This window comes from Mus musculus, chromosome 1 (assembly GCF_000001635.26).
Source record: "Mus musculus strain C57BL/6J chromosome 1, GRCm38.p6 C57BL/6J".
Taxonomy (NCBI): Eukaryota; Metazoa; Chordata; class Mammalia; order Rodentia; family Muridae; genus Mus; species Mus musculus.
The window spans coordinates 154,773,921-154,793,223 of NC_000067.6; the positions used below are offsets into that span (position 1 = coordinate 154,773,921).

Here is a 19,303-nt window from a genome sequence, read left to right on the forward strand (position 1 = left end):
CTCCCCGAAGGTTCGGGGCCATAAGAGAAGGACTATCGGAGCCTGAGTTCAGGGTAGACCAGAGTAAAATAGGGACTTCTGGACATGACAGGACCATGCACTCATGAACTCACAAGAGCTGTGGTTGCCTGCACAAGACCAGCACCAGATTAAGCCAGTCAACTTGCTAGATCCAAAAAGAGTGGAGTTACTATGGTCAGCTAATATTCTAGGGGAGAGGAGTCCATTTGCTTTAATGGAACGGTCCCTCATGTGTCAAACTCCCTCCACTGGATGCTCCTACACCCAGCAGTGCATGGGTGGCATGAACTAGACTTGATGACTTAAAAAAAATAAAAAGGGCAGGAAGGCGAGGAAGAGGAAGGAAGGGTGGATGTGGGAGGGGTCATAGGAGGGGGAACATCATCAAAATACATTGTATGAAACTCACAAAGGATTGAAATAAATTTTTAAATTTAAAACAAAATAACCCACTATCTTATAGCCAGAATTTAAAAAAAAAATACAAAGGGAGGTTGAAAGGAGTCACCTCACAGCTAGATGACATTGTCCCTAGAACCTAAGAGTTGCTAAACAAAACTTTCCATCCCAAATGTAGGATGCTGCCGTAGTAATTGGTCAGAGAGGCCTCAAAGTCTCCAAGTAATACTGACTCTTGTTCGTTCTCTTGGTCACATAACAGAATGAGAGGATGCCACCCACCCTACTGCTGAAGACATCACACATCTCAGTTGTAAGCTGAGAAAAGGCAAACTGGGACTAAGCTGGAAACTTCTGCTGGCTAGCTCTCAGTGTTAGAGGGTGCCATGTGGGCTGCTCTGGGGAAAATGGCGCCAATCATCTGGCTCAGCTGTAAGCCCTTCCAACAACAACAACAAACCTGCCAGGTGAGGTTTGCCCTCCTTTAAATAGTGGCATGGCTGTTAGGAGACTGGGTTTAAGACTTACGCTATAGAAAGGAACCCATGCCTGGTACGGTAAGGCCAGCTAACAACCCAAGACTAGAGGAGATAAAGGCCCAAGTGGAAAACTTATTACTGTTCTTTAACTAAACTGGCATAGCATCAATTTGCCTTCTAAATCTGATTACACCCACAGACAAAGCTGCTTTAAGCCTCCAGCAGTAAAGCCTCACTCCCTGAGTGGTGGTGAACTCCGAGACTCAGAGATGCCCAATATGCAGAGAATGAGTGAGATTTTAAGGCTCATCCCCCAAATAAAACATTTATACCACTTTCTGTAAACCTCGAATGCTGAAGAAGAGGGAGCAGGAAGTATATAGACTGGAAGATGGGATGAAGAGCTGTGAAATGCAGTCTTCTGGATTCCACATCACTGCTGCAATCATAAACTCACAACTGCAGTTGCTTGCCCTGGACCTACCCAAGATTGGCCTTGTCAACAGTAAGTCATGGAAAGTCAAGGAATTCATGGGGTACCTCACTGCTGAACTGGGAAAAGATTCTGGGAAAAGGATGGCTAGTGTCTACAGCCGTGTACACACAGCTAAACCTATCAGGCTCCATTGAATACTTGCAAATCAGGGTCACAAGACAGCACTGGTTTAAAGACAAAACAAACAGACATGAAGAGATTTGCAGGGAAAAGGTGAGTTAGACAGAGGTGCTGGGGAGATGGGAGAGAATAGGGTCCCAAATGGTAAATAGGCATTATATATAGAACCCCTAGAATGCTAGGGAGACAGGTGGGGAATCCCTGACAGCCAGCCTAGCCTACTCCTTGAGTTCCAGGCCAGTGAAAGGCTCTGTCTGAAAACAGAAATGGGGAACGCACCTTAGGAAACACACTCAAAATTGTCCTCTGGTCTCTGTGCACTCACACACGTGTATACCACACACACACACACACACACACGTATGCCAAGCACATATATACACTCACATACTCATGCATGCCCTCACACACACAAGCATGACAAGCATACACACACACAACACACACACACTCACATACTCATGCATGCACACATACACACAAGCATGCCAAGCACATACACACACACACATGCACGCATGTACTCCTGACACATACACAGCATGCACATACACAGACATGCACACACCATTCACACCTGTGCACACACACGCACAAGCATATACCTATACAGAGAGGTTGCAGGGGAGAACTCTGAGAAATGATAAATTGCTGTCAGAAGGAAAATAGTGACATTTTTCAGTAGGAGGAGCTAGTTGATACTTTTATGCAGTGATTTCACTTCTAGTAACTTATTCTAAGTACATTTTCAAGAGGACAACCAGAACTGCAATTTGTCTCTCCAGAACGCATTGTCTACAAAGCAGTTTAAAAGGTGTTTTTTGAAATCTAGATCAGTTCGGTCTGCTGATATACTGATAAGTGCCTACAACTGGCTCTCAGAGAGAAGGATGTTCTGGTTTGTGGCATCTGCTCTAAATCTCTGGGGTATAAATACGCTTGCCACAGCTGGTTTCAACTTCCCAACATGATGTTCCTGACTCCAGCTTTGGAAAGAGATGTGCGTGACAGGCTCTCAGAGGATCCTGTGAGCCAGCCTCCTACACACAGCAAAGGGCATGTCTCTCCCTGCACAGAACCCAGCAGTGTGTGTCCGACATACCTGGTGATAATGTCCACACTCCTTGCCCTGCCTTCCAAAGGCCTCCATCAGCAGGTGGCCCCTTTCTACTTCATGCACTTTCCCCCCTCCTCCCCCTTCAACCACGGCTTCTTAATTGCTGCTGAACTCTCAAGTTTGACCCTACCAAGACAGGGCCTTTGAACTTGGCCTTTCTAAGCTCTTGCCCTGGCAACTCAGATGTCTGCTCAAAGGCCACCTATGTGGAAGGTCCTCCTTGACCACTCTCCCTAGAGTTCCAAGCCCTCGCTCAGTCCTTGACTTGCTGAGACTGAAGCATCCTCGTGCTGCTGTCAGGACCCACCTTGCTTATTAGAATGTCTCCCCACACAAAGTTTAACATCTTAGCTCTGCTGTCTCTTTAAGCCTAATCCTCCATGAGTCCCAGCATTTAGAAGGTTATTGAGCACAACTTTAGCAAGTATTTGTTAATATTAATAGAATAATGATTTTTTTTAATTTTTATTGAAAATAGATATTTTTATGCAATATATTCTAATTATGTTTTCATTTCCCCAGGCTCCTTAAAACTATTCCTCTCTCTCTCTCTCTCTCTCTCTCTCTCCCTCTCTCTCTCTCTCTCTCTCTCTCTCCCATTACAATACAAGCAGGCATCTAAATGTAATAAAAAAAAACCAGCACAAACAAAGCAGAATAGAACAAAACAAACAAACATAAACACCCAACGGTAGGGAGTGATGGGACTAACCTTATGAGTGTTTCCTGTCTGCCAGCAACTGTTCTGTGTATCTTGCATGTTTATCTCATTTCATCTATTATTATTCCCATTTTGCAGATAAACAAATATATAGAGAAGTCAATTTATTAACACCATACATAACCAAGTAGGCAGGTCAAGTCCTAGAGTGGTCCAGGCCTCACTTAGCTGCAAGTCCAGGGCATGCACAAGATCAAGCCAGTCAAACCACAGCCCAGACAGGGAAGAAAAAGCCCCACCCCTATTGGCAATTGGTGGCTGCTGTGGGGGGGGGGGGGTCAGTGTTCTTCAGGAGTATGTCTCCTGAGAGGTTGCTCATGCCGCAGTAGGCAGTCCTACACCCATGCACATACACAGAACACTAAGTGGACTCAAGGAGCTTTACAGAGAGAGAGAGCATGATGCTGGGAAGAAAAAGTGAAGGAGACAGGAAAAGAATCGGAGGGGAGGGAATGGGGGTTGCCTTCCATCTCAACACATCATATGCATGTACAAATTCTCAAAATTTAGAAAAATAAAGAGGCCTTGTGTAAATGAATAAGCAGAGAAATGTGACGAAGTCTCAGGTGCCTACTCAGATAATATTAGTAAAGGATTTCCTTAGCTCACATTTAACTGTTGCTCCTTGTATTGTGGTGTCCTTGCCCAAGGGCTCTGTAGCAAGGCAGAGTGCGAAGCGGGACAAGAACCGAACGTCTGTGAGTTCCTAGTTTAACGGCAATATGATATCATCAAAATCCATCCTGACACATCAACCATGAGCCACGATAAATCTGGTGCTTAAGCAATACCTCAATGAGATTGCTAGAATGCTCACAATTAAAATGATCACAATTAAAAGTAGCAGGCATTTTGTATAGTATTATATAGGATAGGATAGGAAAGGTTAGTTGTTAACTTGGCACAAAGAAGAGTTGCCCGGGGAGACAGAACCTCAGCTGAAGAATTTCATCTATTAAATTGTGCTATAGACGTGTCTGTGAAGCATTTTCTTGATTGCTGATTGATGGAGGAGGGCCTAGCCCACTGTGGGTGGTGTCATTCCTGAGCAAGCGGTCCTGGTTGTATAAGGAAGGCTGCTGAGTGTGAGTCTGGACACACCGTAAGTTGTGGTCCTCCATGAGCTGGGATTCAGCTTCTGTTCCAGGCTTCTGCCTTGAGCACTCCCTTGACTTCCCTTAATGATGGCTGTGACCTGTAGAACAAATAAGCCCTGTCCTCCCCCAAGGTATTTTTGGCCATGTTATGAATCACAGAAATAGATATCAAACTAGGATATGTCTGTTCTGTAAGAGCTCAAGAAAAAGACATTTAAAGCACATTTCTGTTTCTAGATAATGCTTAGGAAGAAACCAAGATAAGTGCACCAAAATGTTATCAGTGTGTGAATGGGGGTGGATGATAAGTAGCCATTGTCGTTTCCATACCCATATGTTTTCCTAGTGTCTCCCCAAACAGCATGACGTTTGTACTGAAAAATATAATCTGTGGTTGCATTTTTAAATGGTTGGACTTGTTAATGGCAATGGAATGCAAAGCTGAGAGAACGTTAAAGGGCCCAAAAGAGGTCTGGGAGGCTGCTGATGGAGTTTCTGCAACAGTCGGGCAAGTAAACCACACACTGGAGGCTCATAACCCTGTGAAAACCAGGGCAGCCTGATGAGGTGGGCCTGGAACAGAGAAAGGAAGGTAGAGGGGGGTGGGGCAGAGCCCGGAGCCTGCACCTGAGGGAGACAAGCTTCCGGTAGGCTGAGTGACATCTAAGGCCAAGAACCTAAGCACCAAGTCAGGAGAGAACTGGAAGAACTCTTGGCCATTGTCACAATGGCATGGTGTACAACCATAGGCACTGGCTCTGTGCACTCGACAGGCACCGCAGTGTACTCACAGGGGAACAGGCCGTGAGGACAAAATACGAGCTGATTTCAGAGGCTTGGTATGCAAGTGTAGGAAGACAGCTTTTACTGGCTCTATCATAAAGTAATGTTTGGATGTATTGTATATTAAAAGGTATTATTAGTTTTATCTACTTTTTTAATGTGACTACTAAAAATTTGTAATTAGTCAAGTGGCCTACACTTGTGGCTCAAATAATATTTCTCCCAGACACCCAATGGTGTCAAAACTAATCCTTTTATTTTACAGATGACCACAAACAAAACAAAACAAAACAAAACAAAACAAAAACCAACCAAACAAACAGAACATATTGGAGATGGCTAAGTGGGTAGAGCTAGCCAGTGGACACCATACAGAAAATTAATCCAAGAGATAAGATGACCACTCAAAACCATCCTCTGGCTTTGTCACCCAGCATGCATTTCATATGTGTTATCCTGGGTGCTTAATGACATTTAGTCTCCTTATAGGCAATCAAGGTCACTGTCACCTGGTGTTCTATGAACTTGAAACCGAGAAAGTTTGTCCCAAAATAAAACCCAGAGAGACAGATTTCAGTTTCTTTGGCTGACCTAGAACGTTCTGTGAAGACCAGACTGACTTAAGACTCACTGACATCTGCCTGCCTGTCTCCCCAGTGTTGGTAGTAAAGGGATCCGCCACCATTACTGGGCCTGTAAGAACACATTTAAATGTGTTTGTTCAAGCATTGTTTCAGTCCTGCAAGTGTGTGAGGAGGGGAGGCATTGTTTTCCTGGGTATATTCCAGACAGATCTGTCACCATAAAACGAGGGTTTCAAGGTTTCGCACTAATCATTAAAGCAAATGAGATCCTGGCGTTTCTCATAAAGACGTATTCTTGGTTTACACAAGAGCTGAGGCCGGAAATTGCAGGCGGACAAGGATCTCCTGCTTGTTCTTTGCTCTCACTGCCAGAGTCAAAGAAACATCAAAGAAGCAAAGCTGCGGCCTCTCAGATTTGACAAGGTTCTTGTAACTGAGACTGGGGCCCACCTACTCAACTGGCTTCTCTCTTGCTTCTCTCCTAATGAAGCCTTGAATCTGTAAGAGAAGGCAAATGCTTTCCAGCTAGAACTACATTTCCCAGCATCCCTTCAGTGAAGAGAAGTCATAAAACAGAGCTCAGGCAAAAGGAGTAAGAAGTTATCAGGTGCGACTGGAGGGGAAAGTTCTTAAAAGAGTCTAATTCCGGTGCAGGGCCTCTTTCTAGACACTGCTCACCGTGCTGAATATATATCTACCTCTTGAGGTTATGAGACAGCAAGATGCCTCGCAGATGGCTGAGTGGGAAAGCCCTGAAGACAGTCTAGAGCAGTGTCTCACCCTCCACACTGAAACGCTTTAAAACAGTTCTTCTTGCTGTAGTGACCCCAACTAAAAAATTTGGTTTTGTTGCTAATTTATAACTATAATTTTGCTACTGTTATGAATCATAAGTATCTGATATACAGAATATCTGATATACTACCCTGTTAAAGGGTCATTTGACCCTGAAGGGGTTGCGACCTGTGAGTTGAAAACCACTGGTTAGAGCAACCTCACCAGCCCATCTCCCTCCTCCAGATTTTGCACAATGAGAATGTCAAATCCACTATTTGTTCCTCAAGTCCACACACTCCAAAGCCAATTGTGATTTCTAACCCAGGAGCCCATCTTATTATCTGAGATGAATTTATGAGAACACTGTTTTAAAATGTAGGGAGTTTCACAAACCTCTGCTTTGCTTACCCATGAGCAAACACTTGGTCCAAAAGGAGTCCCAGATTGTCTACCAATATGAGCCCTGTACAGCTGCAGAGACCATAGAAATGATATAACCAAAAAATATCTAAATGCTTTTGTGGCTTGGGACAGGGAGGGAGTGCGGTTCGCATATCTCCCTGGCGTGCCTGTCATCCTGCGGCAAGTCAGGAAGGACTTAGTAGCTACTTCATTCATCATCAGTTAGGAACCATCTAGAACCCCAAACCTAGACGGTCGGTCAATCTTTGATTTCATTGATGTAAAACACACCAGTGACATCGCAAAAGAATTCTTACTGAGGAAATCCCATTTGGAAATTTCAGGAGCCATGAATATCTTCAAATTATGTTCCTCGTCTGTTGCTGCATGGTGCAGGGGATGCACACTGCTGGTGCTATATGGTGCAGGGGATGCACACTGCTGCTGCTGCATGGTGCAGGAGATGCACACTGCTGCTGCTACATGGTGCAGGGGATGCACACTGCTGGTGCTGTATGGTACAGGGGATGCACACTGCTGCTGCTGCATGGTGCAGGGGGTGTACACTGCTGCTGCTGATGCATGGTGCAGGGGATGCACACTTTTGGTGCTGTATGGTACAGGGGATGCACACTGCTGCTGCTGCATGGTGCAGGGGGTGTACACTGCTGCTGCTACTGCTGCATGGTGCAGGGGGTGTACACTGCTGCTGCTACTGCTGCATGGTGCAGGGGGTGTACACTGCTGCTGCTGCATGGTGCAGGGGGGTGTACACTGCTGCTGCTGCTGCTGTTGCTGCTGCTGCATGGTGCAGGGAATGAATCAATCTCCGCTCATGGCCTCCACCATCTCACCCAGCAGGAGAGCCGACATTCACCTCTAAATTCATCTCTTGTTTTATTTGCATGATCTGAATTTGACTTTCACTTTTACAAACATAAACTTGAAGACGTAAGCAAGGGTCATTCTTTGGAATTTATTTTTCTATCTGTTATGTGTGAGTGTGATCAGTAAACAGAAAAAAAAATTGCTCACAATGTATGTGTGTAGGGAGTGTTTCTGGCATTGGGTAGAGAAGTCAACAGATTACCTGATACTCTGAGAAGGGTCCACCATGGTGAACTAACCACCCTGACTATTACTGAGTCCATGGAAAATAGGTAAATAGCCTTGTTCCTTCAGATAACTGAGGACTTTATCTATAGTCCCATGCAAAACAGCAAAGCCACCCTCAACACAAGTGGAAAGGTCAGTGAGGATGTGGGTTCAATTGAAGCTGTGGTTGTGTGGCCTGGAGCCTGGGCATTTTCATCACCGTGGCCATTGGCCATGTCAATATTTGAGGTACACAGCACTGTTGAAAGGCACCTGTTGTCTCATAGACGTTGAAAGCACAAATGAAGAAGGCTAAGCATTTCTCCCACAGACAGCTAGTGCTGAGCTCAACGCAGACTCAAAATCAGACTCATTACCCACTGTTACCCCAGTACTCAACCTCAATCGAAGGTATATAAATCATGATCCAGTAAGCAGCCCTATACCCTTGCTTTACTCATACCAAGACCTAGAATGACCCAGAAAAGTAGCCAATCCCCAAAGAAGATGTGAAGGTCTCCGGGAGACAGTCTCAGATGACCTGCTGTGTCCCAGGGCAGCTAGTGCAGAACTCCATCCTGGCAGAGTTAGGCAAGCCAGGGAGTACCAGCCAATGGCCTACCCTGTGGCCCCAGAGCTAGGTAGGCAAGTTGCTACCCAAACAACCACCAGAGGAGATTTATAGCTGTGCCAAAGTCTACCTAGCATAAACACATTTGAATCTTCTAGGGCTGAGCTCTAGACACCCCCATATTTTTTTTAATGAACCAGAGTGAAGGGAGCTTAGGGCACCGTGGAAATGATTGTTCCCTCCCTGGTCATGGTGAGGGACACAGGACCAAGAGCAAGAAGAAACAGCACAGTAAGCGCCCCTCACCCTAGACACTAGTGTGCTCAGGTTGACATGAGTGTCCAGGGCTGGGGAAGAATAGATGCAGTCACTCTAAAGACTTCTGCACTTCCACTGACTCCCCTGCCGAAAGCATCTTTAGCTGGGGTGGGCAAGCTGAGCAGATGGTCCCCGCTGGCTAAAGTGGGGAACAGTCTATTGAAAGGTTCCAGTCATTTTCACAGAGGTATGATTTGAGGTTGAGACAGAGAAGGACAGATCCAGCAGACGTGGTGGGGACATGTTGCTGCCTAGTGTCCCCAATGGTTCTGGTGTCCCAACTAAATAAGCCACAGCTGTAGAACTTCGCACTGAACAGAGGCGAGGCTCCACCCACCTCACTTCCAGGCTCAGGACCTATAAGCCAACATCTTCTAAGTGGGTGCTGGGATGTACCACTATCTCCCCTCTAGGCTGGGGTATTCTTGACCCCCACCAGCTTCTGGGGATGTTAGCATGCAACCTACAGGTAATGTATCCTCTCTAGGTGCCAGCAAAGTCATGACACCTTCTGGAGGAGTCTATATTAGGGTCTAGAAGCCTAGTTTCTTTGTTCTCGGGACAACTTGGAACAACTCAGACCACACAGAAGCTCTAAAACCTTCCTCTTACCCATGAAGACACCTGAGTACCACAGCCCAGCTTTGCTTATTGTTTGGTCCCAGCCTCTCCTCCCCTTTCTGTTAGCCCAGATTTGACTCCAAAAGTAACTCCAGTAAAACTGAACATTAGCCCTGCCTCACTTTGTTCTCCCGAAGCCAGTCTGCAGCAAGCAGACTCACCTCACTGGAGTAGCATGGCACCAGGCCAGGAGTAAAGTAGGAAAAAAGTGAAGCCAAGTGCCCTCTGCACAGAAGAAGAGAGGAGGTGCCTGACAGAACCCATCCTTGGCTAATCCAGGGCCAGCAGAGAGGTCAGAAGCTCCACATGGGAAGAGAAGTGAATGGCTCTTTGATCATACAACCCCCAAAGTGGATGCATATAAGGCAGGAAGGGGAAGGGGGGACTTAGTAACAGAAAGGTGTGGTGGGGTGCACCTCAGTTGGTAGTGCTTGCCTAATATGCACAAAGCCCTGGGTTTGAGCTCCAGCACAGAGCACAGAGACCAGATGGTGTGTGCCTGTAACTCCACCGCGCAGGGAGGTGGAGACAAAAGAATCGGTAGTTCAAGGGTATCCTCAGCTACATAGCAAGTCTGAGACAAGCCTGGGATATAAGAGACTTGGTCTCTCAGAGAGAGAGAGAGAGAGAGAGAGAGAGAGAGAGACCAACGAAGCTTCAAGAATCCCAACCACTTTATCTGGAAGCTTGACAAAGGTGGATGTCACCAGATTAGAGTGCACCTCCGTAGTAAATGATTCTTAATTTTGTGTAACAAAGACACCAAGCTGCCCAGCTTGTAAGGAACATAGGCAGGACTGAAGAATAGATAACTATCCCATGTGCTCTTAAGCAATGGCCCTAGCTGCAGAGGAATGACGGATGCCTCTAATTTGCACATCAGAGCACAGAGGAGGGTAAAGGCCAAATCTGTACAACTTCTTAAAGAAACAATTTAAGATCCCCTTTCTATAAGCCTGGCACTGCCATGTTCCCCCTCTGAAAGTCTACGTGTAAAGACTCTCCAATTGGGAGAACCCGTAGTTAGAAAGCAGTATGTTGCTTTCAGACAGCTATGCACAACACAGCTTGGCAAGAGGAACTCACCTGTGGCAGGAACCAGAACCACGAGCCAGCTACCAGGGCCCAAGAACAGCATACACACCACCCAACTCCGCCCAGATACCACCGCTCCCACCCTGCCCCCACCCCAGATCATCCTTCCATCCCTAGGAGGCACCAAGGTTCCCTATGGACGCTTTTAAATTCAGCAAACACGCCCCATCCATCCAGGAGTCCCAGGGCTGCCCCTCTGTGCCGGATACCACAAGCTGAGCTTCAGGCATGCCCAAAAGTACAGCCCTGGCTGGGGATGAAACCAACTCTGCCAGTGAGCTAATTAGTGGCCCTGAGAGGTTAGGAACACTGACTGACAACTAATAGCTCCATCTCTCTGTTTCCTGCTGGTGTATTATTAATTCATTCCGCCTTTCCTGTGGGACCTGAGAGATAACACGGACGGCGAAAGTTCACATTTCAATGTGAGGCTGAGATGCAGGGGAGGGGCGCTATGAAGCAGCAGCAGCCAGGAGGTGGGGGAGTGAGGGCACAACGCGGGAAAGGCCCTTCCACAGGCGGCTCCCACGGACTCAGCCTGCAGAAATGGAAGTGCAGGCATAGCAGCACGTGCCACGGGTTTTCCTTGGCAGATCCCCCCATCACTGAACTTGAGATCACAGCAGTTATACGTATTGCCTTATAGAGACGCTAAGAACCATCTTTCTAGAAACAGCCAGAGAAAGGGGACCATCTTATACTAATATTTTTAAGTAAATTTAAAAAATTTTTAAAAAGCAAATTGTAAACTTCCAAGCATAGTTTGATTTCACTTCCGTGACAGAGAAGACAGAACGGGGGTGAAGGAAAGAAGGAACAAGCTCTAGGCAGCTTAGTCATTGGAGACGGGGAAGGACAACTGTTGTGTAGATGGTACCCTGGGAAGGATGAGATCAAGGGCTACGGCACAAAGCTGGAGTGGACCCAGCACGTTCATTACATCAGCGACACACTCCGCTGACCCACGTATGCTTTCTTTCGTTAACTAGCCACAGCTCTGACCTGCTCTAAACACAGAACCTCCCCCTGCTCTAAGTCTGGGGAGGATGGGGGCTTCTGCAACTAACACCCGCAGGTAATGAGGCGGTGTCTTAGGGCACAGGGCGAACATGATGAAGCTGGGCGGTGTATGTGGGCATCGCTGCAAAGGATCTGCAAGCAAGGGGCTCTGGACGAGAGGGGAAGGGGAGGAAGGAGGCAAACTCCACCCACATTCGTCCCTTCTCTACTTCAGGACAAGAGAAAAGTGGTGGGCCGGGGTGGGGGCAGATAAAAGAGAGCAAGGCCTAGGAATGGCCAGCAGAGGGATGTGCAGTGTTAAGAGGAAAGGGCTCCAAGTCAGGAAGCTGGCACGTGGCTGCACCTCAGCTTCTCAGATGAAGTTATGAGACGGTGGTATCAACGGTCTCGTGCAGCTAGGTGCTGGGGCTGCGTGGGCATCGACCCTGTTACATAAGCATCTGTTTTCAACGATGTTTTCAGCTCTAATGCCCACCACAGATTCCCTCGATTATGTTCACCTCCTCAGCACTGTTTCTACTCTGTCTCCGGGCATCCTATCACATCCAAGGGAAGATGTCCTTCATCTTTGCCTTGACTCACGTGCAGCCAAGGTACCCCGGTGGGCTCTTTCAGAAGCAGGATGAAAAGCCAGTGCAGGCTAGGGTGGCGGGGATGCCTGGGATTAGAGCGATACCTCTGGCCCTGCTCACCCTCTCTGCCAAGGTTTTAGTTTCTGCTTCCTGGCCTGTCATTCGATGAATGGCCTCTAGGATGCGCTAGTTCTCTGTAACAATGTGCAGCTTCCCAGACTATGACTGCAATGAACAGACAAAAACCACTGGAGGGCAGCATAGAGTTACTTTCCCTTTTTACTACTAGCATGATGTGGTTTTCAATACTCTTTTTTTCCCCCCATAAAGATGACTGTGCAACAGATCTAGTGCTGGCATAGTGTTCAAGAAAAGGCAGAGACACCTATGCACCTCCACCTCTACCCCCACCCCAGAGCAGCTGATGGCTTCAGGGGAAGCAGGAAGGCTAGCTTCCTACTGCCTTGAACTTCCTACTGCTTTGAGGCGGGAGGTGGGTGTTTCTTCTCCCTCTCTCTCCCTCTCTCCCTCTCTCCCTCTCTCCCTCCTCCCCTCCCCCTTCCACTTCCCCCTCCACCTCCCCCTTCTCCCTCTCTCCTCTCCCTCCCTCTCTCCCCCTCCCCCTCCCTCCCCACCCACCTCCCCCTCTCTCCCTCTCTCCTTCTCTCCCTCCCTCTCTCTCCCTCCCCCTCCCTCCCCCTCTCCCTCTCCATCTCTCCCTCTCCCCCTCCTTCTCCCCTCCCCCTCCCCCTCCCCTTCCCCTTCCCCCTCTGTGTTTATACTATGTAGGCCAGACTAGTCTCAAACCCGAGATCTTCCACCTCAGCTTCCTGAATGCTGACACTGTCTGTCAGTCACTGTTCCTGAAGCATGTGTTCCTTGTACTTCTAGCAAAGCAGGAGCCTTCTTTAGCCCCCAGTGGGGGGTCTAAGGACAGATCCACAGCTGTGAGTCAAAGCTGCATTGCTTCAGGCAACACCCAGTTCTTTTTCTCTCTCTGCCCCAGAGGGAAGTTTCTAGAACTGTGGAAGATATAAAGGTAGAAACACTAAGAAAAACAGAAGTCATTGAAGACCAGTTGTACAGCTGGACCCTTGTTTTGAAGCTTTCCAGAACAAGTAAAGAAATCGAAGGGTAGGTGCTGAAGCTGCCCAAAGGGCCTGTGTGTGCGTGTGTGTGTGTGTGTGTGTGTGTGTGTGTGTGTGTGTGTGTGTGAATGTTCATGTGTGAGTGCACAGATGCATGGATGCACATACATGTGTTTTCATGTGGAGACCAGAGGTTAGCATGTATGCTTCCCTTCCTTATATTTAAAGTAAGGTCTCTCACAAAACCCAAGGTTAAAGCCAGCTGTTGAGTGAGCCTTGGAAATCTGCCTGCTTCTGTCTGCCCAGCTCTAAGGTCCTAGGCACACATGCGTGGCATTTGTCTGAGTGTGGGGATCTAACTCGGGTCCTGGGGACTGCACTATACCAACTTTCCATCCGCAAGGGGCCCATATCAAAGCAAATCCCTAGGACTTGTCAGATTGTGTTGGCTCCGGGGGCGGGGAGATGGGGGTGGGGAGGCTGTTCCCCTGGCTTCTCTGTGACTTCCTGTTCTGCTCAGAACCCCAAGGAAGCAGGACGTATGCTGCAGGTCTCTTAGCTGCTGGCTCTCAAATGTGTTGCTATCTGATGATAACAGTGCTGACATGTTGAAGGCATGTGTCCTGTTCTGCAGGCATGTTATACTGAAACTCTAAGAGTCCAAAATATGTAATCTCTGAGCTAGGGGAGTCGGACCTTACTGGACTGGAAATTCAGGAGCTTCAGGGCCAGCTGTCGTACAAATGATAGAACGAAGCTGAAGGTAGCAATAGGGTTAGTAAGGACTAACATGACCTTCAGACTGCCTAGCCTCCAAAAGGACATAATTTGAAATGGAGCTAAAATATCAGATCATTAAACAAAAGAATTTTTAGTCAACTAAATAAATTTTTCTCCTGCAATGATTTCCATGGACACTATTATTCAAAGCACTAAGCCAAGTTGTGCCCAACTTTGCCAGCAGGTGGCAGCACGTGCCTCTAGATCTGTGTGGGGTCCGCCGCTTCTCAAGAGGGCCAGAGGGAACATGGCTTAATAGCCTTTAAAATTCAGCCAGAACGCCCTAAGGCAGAGATATCTGCCTCCTACAGAATTTGTAGTACTGTTGAGTACAATGTAAATGATTGGGAGGATGCTATTTGAACGTCCAATTGTCCTTCCTCCCAATCTGGCTGTCCCATCCTCATTGGAACACCACACACACACACACACACACATACACACACACACACACACACACACACACACCAGTACAGCAGAGCAGATGAAGATGAGACAAGAGTGGGAATTCAGGAGTGGTGCATTGCTCACCACATGATCCTGCACGTGGAGGAGTGGTTCCTGCAAAGCACCAGCCTCCTAGCATCCCCATCTTCTTCACCTGTCTGGTCAGGACGATGTTGATGCTAAATGTTCATGCGTGCTCACTGCTGTCTTGTGCCAGGAACTGTGTGTTTCCACACCTACCCACCCACAGGCTGCTGAGATCCACTGTGTCTGCAGCAGATCCCCAACCCTAGCGGAGCCAGCCTCTGCTTCACCTCCCTCAGAAGCCCCAGGCAGATGGTAATGGTAAGTAATGGGCCTTGGGGGTGAGGAACATGGCACCTCGGGGAAAGGGCCAAGCAGTAGAGCAGTTGTTACATATAGTTTCCCTCCCTCCGAGGCTGTTTAAACACACCCCTGCACTCATCTGCAATCCAGCAAAGGAGGAGAATGAAGCTTGGAATAGAACATCAAACAAGACACAGTCTGCCAAGATCAGCCAGTGGCAGGAAGGAAGAGCGTCCCCGGACAACTCGCACTATGCCTGCCTTGCTTTACAGCCCATGAGTTCCACAGGGCTAGCCTGCTCTACAGCTAGAGTCCCCGTTATCCTGAGCTTCCTGGACTAGTCCTGACAATACGGCAGAAAAGCCTGGTGAGAACCTAGGTCATAATTTTCGCCACGACAACACTTCATGGAGAATTCTTCCCTTTGCAATCACACCAAATGCAGGTGTTGTTTTTGACCCTGGTGGTGACCAGGGAGTAACAGCCTCTCCCCGTAGCTCTGACACTCGTCAAAGGAGGCAGGAAGCTGCCGGTGGTGACAGGACACAATGGCCAGGGGCCTCTTGTAGACTGTATGATGAGGGCAACTTTTTTGGGGAGGCATCAAAGGTCTAAATGACAAGAGTTATGGTTATACAGTTGATCTAAAGGGGAAAAAATCATTCTAGACAAAGAGTAAATCCAGGGAAGGAACATAAACAGACTTTGTCTGAGTGTGAAAGCAGACCAGTACTAAGGGAAAACAGGTCGCTCTCTACGGAGATTGAGAGAGACTCATGGCACAGAGCAGGTGGGGGACACGTTGTCCTCTGATGTAATGAAGAGCTGTATCAACTCTAAATGGCCCTGTCGCTGTGATGGATACACTCACTGCTTTCGGGAAACCAACATCCAAGGGGAGAGGCCAATTAGAGCGCTATTGTGATAGTGTAGGTGACAGTGGCCTGGCCAGAAGAGAGAGAAAGGAGGAATGAGTGATATCTAGCATTTGGTTTGGGCAACTGGATAGATGGCACTGCATCCTGAGCCAGGACTAATGATGGGGTGAAACCATGTCAGAAGGGGGTGAGGAGTTTTGTTCCTATAGTGTTATATCTTAAACATGAGACAAGAGTGCAGAGATATCAACCAAATATTTTGCTACAAGAATCAAAGGTTTGGGGACTGGGGATGTGGCTCAGCAAGTAAAAGCGCTTGCTACAGGAGCTTGAGGACCTAAGTTCAAATCCCCAGCACTTACGGTAACATCAACAAAACAAACAAACAAACAAACAAAAAGCCCTGGGCATGGCTGTACACAATGCCTGTAACCCATGAGCTGTGTGAAAAGGGGGTACAGAGGGGTGTGAACAGGAAGATCACTAGGGCTTCCTGGCCACTAGCCTAGTTCCAGACTCAGTGAAATACCCTGTCTCAAGGGAGTAAGCTGGAGAGGGGTGGGTCAGGACACACACACACACACACACACACACACACACACACACACACGGACACACACACACAGGAGTTGAGTAAATAGAGAGTCCTAGTTGATGCCACCCATGAAGACTGTAGGCACAGAGGAAGCCCAGAACGATCCTGGGTCTTATTAACATTGCTCTATGTGGTCTAACAAAAGTGTCTCAGATTTACAACAGGACTGCGAGGTAAGCATTAAATCCCACCAGGGCTTACAGTCTGCCCAAGTAACAGTAACGTCTACAAGCAACCTTGTAATAAGTCAAGGATGAACTGGACTCCTGCCATCCACCCAGTGTTTTGATGGTCCCTGCGGGGGACACTGGGGCAGAGAGAACACCTTAGTGGAGCAAGCACCAGCTGTGCAGTCAGGGGATACGACGTGGACCCCCGGCTCTGTCACACAGAGCCAGCCGCTTGGCCTCGTCAAGCCTTTGTTACCCAATATACAAATCGACATTGCTCTCTATTTTCTCTTTTCATCTATTCTGTGTCTGTCATGTGCCAGGTACTGTGCCAAGCAACGGGGACGCAGCACTGAGCAATGGAGAGGCGGCGCCGGGCAATAGAGACGCAGTGGAGAGCAGACAGGCATCTCTGTGCACAGCCCAGAGTGGGAAACAGACAGGTAAACAGGCAATTACAATACCGGTGATAAGCACTGTGGTGGCGGACATGCCGCTTCCCTCTTCATAAAGAAAGCCATGCCAGCCTACGCAGACGTTGGAGTTACACATAATTTCCTTTCTCCCAAGCCTATATGTAATAATAGTCCCGTGTGAAATGTTTCTGTTCTTTATAATGGTACCTATTATTTCCATTAGTATAAATAACACAAGCAAGGCACCTAGCGCATAGGCAGGGCTCAATCAGCAGTCATTGTTAAGGTGGGCTCCTGACCTGGCACTATCTCTTGCTTTGGGGCTCATTTTTCTCTGCAGTAAATTAGGAATCATAACAGCTATTCTATAGGTTCATTGTGAAGATCACATGAATGGTATATGTGAAGACATTGTGTAAGCTGGAGGGAATTATATTAAAGAATTTCACTAGTAAAGACCCGCTCTTGTGCTACTTGGTAAAATTACAAACCTTACGCTATAAGAAGTCTTAACCCAAGCTCTTGCTAACCCACACAGCAAGCTTGAGGAAATCGCTTAACAGGTTCTTCCAGGAAATGGCATTCGTAACCCATTTCCTGAGGAAGCAGATGAAGCTCCTGTCTTTCGAACATGCCTGGAGAGCCTTTGGAGGAAACAGCCTGGCACTCGGAGAATCCTCCTCCTCACTCGGCCCTTCCCTTACCAGCATTTGGCTCACCCCACTGTAGGCAATAACACCAGAGGGAAACTCCCAGGTTGGTTTCTAGTCTGCTTCCTGCATCACCAGAGTCCTGACTTGGTGCCAAGGAGGAGGAATTTGTAATGCTCTCTCTGTGTGTGTGTGTGTGTGTGTGTGTGTGTGTGTGTGTGTGTGTGTGCGCGCGTGCCTGCCTGCCTGCCTGTCTGTCTGTGTGTATGCAGGTGTGTGGTGGGTGGGCTGTCAGCTGTTTGGATGATGATGGAGAAGGCCCCAGGAGAAGCAAAGCTGAGGGAGGGGCCGGAAACTGGCAGAGGAGCTGACTTCCTGCAGTAAATCCCTGCCTGCGAAAAAACCTGCGGGATGCTGTGTACAGAACAGAAGGCAGGAGACGCGGGGTTCTAGAAGCCCTGAAGAGGGCAAGCAAGAAGACTCCTCGTTTCCTCAGCTGATTGTTCAGATGGAGTCGACAACCCACACAATCACACCGCATGGCTGGCTCCTGCTCAGCCATACAGCAGACACTGTTCTCAAACCTAGAGCTAAGACAAAGTCTCTGCTTACACTCCATCCAGCACAAAATGTATACACGTCTGCGTGTTGAGGAAGCAAGAGCTAAAAATGACAAATACAGCCGCATAGGCGTCAGTGATGATGGAGCGGATACTGTTTCGTAGAGAGAGAGCTGTCTGTCAGTCCCTCCAACCAGTGAGGGAAGGTGAAGGTACGGGGAAGAGGGCACTATCCATGAAAGGGCCACTGGGGCAAAGGTGAGAGGGATCTGCCACCTTGGAGGAATATCAAGGACCGGAAGTAGCTATCGCAGAGGGCGGGGTGACTGGGACAGAGGGTTAGAGCCATGTCTCCTCTGGGGAAGACAGAGAGCAAGGGTTGCAAGCAGGAAAGAGATTATGCAGGTCCCCACAAGTCACAGAAAGGACTGTTGTATATGAGACAGGAAGTCACCATAGGGTTCTGAGCTGAGGGCTGCTCTAACACATGGCTGCAGACTCTCACAGAAACTCCATGCCTGTCTTCCCAACTCCTTTTTTAAATCTAAAGAGAGAGGGTAGGGGATGCTTAGCTATCTCAGAGGGAAAAAGTTCTAGCAACTAGGAATGGGAATAGGAAGGCTGGCTAAGAGGTGACCGGGCCAAGGCCCTTTGAACAAAGTACTTGCATGCTTTGTGCCCCAACTGTAAAAGCAGAAATAACAGTTCTTATGACTTTCTGTGCCCCACCCCCAAAGGTTCTCACATTGAGGGCTTGGTCCCAAGTGTAGCAGTGTTCAGAGGCACGGCTTTAGGTGGACACTGGATCTTGACAGCTCTGATCTCACAATGAATCAGTCCATTCCTAGATTCCTAGTGTAATTGTTTTGTGGAGAGGGGCCTATGTCACAAACATGAGCTTTTTCTCTTTGCTTCTTGACCACCAGGGAGTGATTGACTCTGCCATGAGCCTCCACCAGGATGTGTAGGCCCACAGCAGGCCTAGAAGCAACTAGACCTAGAGACCACAGACTAAAACCTCTGAAACCTAAGGTAAATTAAAAACCTGAGCTTCATCCTGTAAGGTGATGTCTCTCAGGGGTTTTATCACAATGGCACAAGATG

The 19,303-nt window shown here is 47.9% G+C and overlaps 1 protein-coding gene and 1 long non-coding RNA gene across 22 annotated transcripts in view; one reads left to right on the forward strand and one right to left on the reverse strand.

Moving 5' to 3' along the window:
- Positions 1-19,303, reverse strand: part of Cacna1e (calcium channel, voltage-dependent, R type, alpha 1E subunit) — a 493,980-nt gene that overhangs the window by 383,115 nt on the left and 91,562 nt on the right. The gene's annotated exons all lie outside the window — the stretch shown is intronic.
- Positions 13,065-17,439, forward strand: Gm51649. Of its 2 annotated transcripts, XR_003948055.1 has the most exons (4): positions 13,065-13,422; positions 14,821-14,948; positions 15,043-15,297; positions 16,897-17,439. It is a non-coding gene; the product is annotated as a predicted gene, 51649 (long non-coding RNA). The 2 variants fall into 2 exon arrangements; XR_003948054.1 differs by lacking the exon at positions 13,065-13,422 and having other exon boundaries at positions 14,602-14,948.